Source organism: Montipora foliosa, chromosome 1 (assembly GCF_036669935.1).
Source record: "Montipora foliosa isolate CH-2021 chromosome 1, ASM3666993v2, whole genome shotgun sequence".
NCBI classification, from domain to species: Eukaryota; Metazoa; Cnidaria; class Anthozoa; order Scleractinia; family Acroporidae; genus Montipora; species Montipora foliosa.
The window spans coordinates 10,644,601-10,649,600 of record NC_090869.1 but is presented as its reverse complement, the minus strand read 5'-3'; the positions used below and the strand labels follow the sequence as shown (position 1 = coordinate 10,649,600).

At 40.7% G+C, this 5,000-nt stretch overlaps 1 long non-coding RNA gene across 1 annotated transcript in view; it reads left to right on the top strand.

Moving 5' to 3' along the window:
* The window catches only part of LOC137974900 (uncharacterized), a 10,230-nt gene that overhangs the window by 320 nt on the left and 4,910 nt on the right, over positions 1-5,000 (top strand). The window lies entirely within an intron of this gene.

Here is a 5,000-nt window from a genome sequence, read left to right as displayed (position 1 = left end):
ATGCTGTACCAATGTAATGTGCATGAATGAGAACAACTTCGTGTTAGCTTGAATCACGAAAATATACAATCAAAATGATTTTAAGGGACAGGTATTGGCAGGGTTTGAACGAGATCCTTTTCGAAAGTAAAATAACAATTATATGTCACAGATAAATAAAATTTAATTCCAATGAAGGTCAGTAAGTGTGAAACCTTTGAAAAGTCGTTCATTTTTTACAGGAACCGCATTCAGACTACATAGCGAAGGAAAACCTTTCTTACAGTGCATTTGGGGGGACTTCCTAAAATCTTGCAATGTGATTGATTCCGAAAGCGGACAGAATAGTTTCATCCTTTGTTTTCCGCTTGCTGTACCAGAGTCCGGGAATGAGCAAAATTCCGTGTCGGCTTGAATCACGAAAATTTACAATCAAAATAGTTTTAAAGGAACACGTCTTGGCAGGGTTTGAACGAATCCTTTTCAGAAGTAAAATAACAAAAATACGTCACACTGGAGGACATCGCAAGTAAAACCTGTGTAAAGTCCTTAATTTTTTACAAGAACAGGCCTCAGACTACGTAGCAAAGGAAAGTTGGTTTCTCGCAGAGCATCTGGGCTATTAACCTTTTCTATAGAATCTTGCAAGGTGATTGGTTCCGAAAGCGAACAGAATACTTTGAACAATCCTGGTGTTCCTCGAAAGCCTCGAAAATTTTCGGGTGTATTTCGAGTTCTTTAAATTCCGCTCTATATTCAAATGCAACACGTTTCAGAGAACAAAAAAAGTGCAATTATCTTGCTTTTTTTTGTCTGGCGTTTTAGAAGACCAGCTTTTCAGAATAAGAGGATTGTAGTTTCACGAAAGCCTTTCCAGACCCGATTTTTTTATTCCGGATTCTTGAGATTCGTCCCTTGGGCCCGTTTTGCAGAAGTTCCTAAAACGAACCCATGTTTTAGAAACTGGTTTTTAAACAGTTTTTCAAGATCAAGAAAAAGTCAGGGAAAAAGTATCATAATTGCAAAGTTTCATGCATAGTAACTGCCACGGTTAGAGGACCGCGTGCCCAATCTTAACCCCAGACCCTTTGCATGTCCTCTTTACAATTTTGGTAGCCTGTCAACCTGTAGGGAATTTTGGCGCTTGTGATCTATGCAAGATGAGAAGCCGTGGATACTCGTAGCCGTTCGTCTCTCGGCGTCGCTGCCCAAAAAAATTTAGACATGTAACTGTACATAAGACGGGAACCTCCGGTTGTTTGAAGTAGGATCACGATTAACAAAGTACTTTAGCAACCGAATTAAAGCAAAGAGGGACATAAAATTTAAATAAAACAATCCTGCCCACCTGTGTATTGCCTTTTAAACATCCTATGATATATGTCTTGTGAACAAATGAATTACGATTTGACTTTGAGACCATGGGCATTTACTGGAATAGGAATTCACAGAATGTTTGGTTTCTTTCCTTTCAAGTACTATTCGTTCTGTTAATTCTGCTTCAGATATCACACACAAGCTAAAATCCCTGATCATTCAACGCCAAAAAGCTCTTGTTGTCTATGGAAAAGACTCGCAGCACTACAAAGAGTTGCGTAATAAAGTGCAGAGGGCATGCATGGAATGTAAACAAAAGTTTTATGATAGTAAGGTGGCCTCCCTTAAAGAACGTAACATCAGTCGTTGGTGGCGTGAGGTAAAGGGCCTTACTGGTCAAAGAACTCAAACAGATTGGGTAACCCAGTTACTCGATGAGGATACTCCCACTCCAGCTGCCCTAGCAGAGACGTTTAACTCCTTTTTGTCTGCCCTTACATCACATTTCACCCCACTGGACACCACACTTGCTAACCTCGATCATAACCTAACAGTAAATCACCTGGGCCCTCAGCGGTTCCTAACAAGATCTGGAAGGAATTTGCTTCTGAACTTGCTCCAGTAGTTACTGACATTTACAATGCCTCGCTAGGGCAAAGATTCATCCCTTATCAGATCAAGAAGTCTTTAATCACGCCCCTCCCCAAATATTCACCACCTAAATGTATTAAGGACGATCTAAGGACAGTTACCTTAACTTCTCAATTAGCTAAAATATTTGAGGGTTTCATGTTAGCCCCCCTATTTAATCAGGTCATGGATAAAATTGATCTATGCGCTCGTTTACTTGCTACACTGTATCCTAGAAGCGCTTGACTAGCCCCCCTGTTGTTTGCAGTCCACGTCACCAGCCTAGTGAAGGACTGGAAAACTAGAGTAAAGTATGTGGACGATCTGTCGTCAGTCTTAGAGATTATTCCTACATGTTAAACCAGCATGCTGCCCGTTGTAGCGAGGGATATTTGTTCACATGCTAGTAGACATGGTATGAAGCTAAATCTATCCAAATGTAAAGAGCTACGCATAGATTTCTTACGGTATAAGCCCTTGGATCTACCCTCCTTACAAATGTCGGGCAGGTGTCATCTTATAAGTTGCTCGGTGTCCATTTGTCGCACGATTTTTTGTGGTCTATTCACTGTGATTATATTGTGAAGAGAGCACGCAAGCGTCTCTATGCTTTACGAGTCTTAAGGAAATCAGGCCTCCCACCAGCTGGTCTCAGTGTGGCATCTCCAGTGTGGGCCGCGTTACCCGCCTGTCTGGTTCAGTTTTTGGAAAGCGTGCAGAAGTCTGCACTATGAATCATATTTCCAGATTGCTCTTATGAATCGGCAATCGTGAGCTGTGGCTTGCCTACGCTGTTGGCGCGCCGTGATGAGGCTTGCAGGCGTTTCATTTCTAACATCAAGAAGTCCTGCTTCCACAGCCCACGAATGTCGCTCATGGGTACGGGTTGAGGTCGGGTTTTTCCCGTTCTGAATTCCGCATTAGGCTGATTTAGCAACGGAACGGGAACGTCAGTTGACGACGGCGCGCACAGAAAATTTTCTATATTAGGCCAGATTATAGTAGAATCCATACTATTCCGCGCGTTCTCCCGTCGCCAATTGAGGTTCCCGTTCTGTTGCTAAATCAGCCTATTGTCAGAACGGACCGCCTTAGTAATTTCGTTACTCACAGTCATAATAGGGTTTAATTGTTTTTGCCTTCCTTGCTTTAGTGTATTTATGTGTTCTGTGTAGAATTGACCTCCCTTGTAATTTAGTGTTACACTACCAAAGGGTTAAATAAACTGATTATTTATTTATTTATTTATTTATTTATCAAAATGAACGGAGTAAAAAGAATACAATTTATTCGAACAAAGAATACGTGATCTCGTGACGCAAACGTTGAATCCAGACTTTTCCGAGCATTATCTCTCAGGCTGCTTTGGCAAAGGGCATTTCGTCTTCGGATTTTTTGGGAAATTTAATTTCAGAAATTCTGTAAATGCGATCCCTAAACCGAAAGAAGAAAAGGCTTAACTATTCCAAACCTTTTCAGGTCAAATGAAACACAATCAAAGAGAATCCCAACTGGCCAGAGTAAAACCAGTTAGCAATGTACAAGTGCAGCTGACATGCTAAACCAGGGACTACCAGATACAAATAAAGGAGTAGTCATAACAGGTCTTGAATCCCAAATGTCTGCAAATCAAGACCAGTGCCCTATATAAACCACTACGCCATTGCCTCCTCACTTTGTCATGACGATGTTATATATATATTATCCAATTTAAGCCACTGAACTTCCTATAGATAGATAGATAGATAGATAGATAGATAGATAGATAGATAGATAGATAGATAGATAGATAGATAGATAGATGGGTTGTAGATAGGTTCTTACGGTCTTCGGATAGCAACCTATTAGTGATCCCACAGTGGAGGCCGTCAAATCTCTTGGTGACCGTGCTTTCTCTGTCTGCGCTCCAGACTCTGGAACATCCTTCCAGAGGGTATTAAAAGTAGTTCTGATCTGGTTTCCTTTGAGCGTAGTTTAAAAACCTACCTTTTCAAGCGTCATTTTAGTGAGTGATTTTGTTGAACTTTGATATATTTTTGTTAAGTTTTTATCTTTTAATGGTTAAGCGCTTTAAAACTTTTGGATAAGGCGCTTTAGAAATTGTCCTTGTTATTATTATTATTATTATTATGATTATTATTATTGCTGTGTAACACCACAGGTCTAAGAGGTGCTCCTGGCCTGGTCAATTATTTCCCTTGAGAGCGAGTAACAAGAACTTCCTAAAGTTCCCAAGGGAGTCCTCTCCTGATTCCCTAAAGGGAAAAAACGTTTCTTAGGAGTCTAGCCGTTCCCAATAGAGCAGTATTCTGGATCACTTCAAGTCTGATGGTGGTGCCAAGCTTTTCAATGTGTTCGTCAAACTTATCAGATACAGCCCCTAATGCTCCGATCACAACTGGCACTACAGTCACTTTCTTCAGCTTCCACAACTTTCTTATTTCTTCCCTAAGAACTTGGTACTTCTCTATTTTCTCCAGTTCTTTGTCTTTTACTCGCGCACCTCCTGGAATGGCGATGTCAATGATCATGGCCTCCTTTGCTTGCTTATTAACGAAAACAATACCCGCCTTCGAGCAACAACTATCCTGTCACACTGTAGAAAACCTTCGTTTTCTACCACTCGATCGCTCTTGGGTGTGTTTGTACCACTTATTGGTCCGCTCAAGTTCTGCCTTTCCACACGATTGCCAATGCACATACCGTGCAACGTTGTCGTGGCGCCTCTTATATTCACGTTGTGCCAACTTGCTGCACTCACTTGTTAGACGGTTTACACTTTGTTATTATTATTATTATTATTATTATTATTATTATTATTCGATGAGTTGCATCTTATAACTTTGCGGGGTATCACCCTAGGCTAAGTTACTGTTATAAGTGGCAGCTTTCTTATAGCCTTTTCTTGCGTGTATATCAAGTTCTTTTTCCGTTGTCCTTTCTCACAATAAATTGCTAATTACGATATAATCGTCTTACATTGTCCACATTCTGTGATAGGATCCACCTTTGGCTCTTCTGCAGCAAATATCTGCCGGGTTTCTTTCTCACTCGTGATCTTTCAGTGTTTCTTA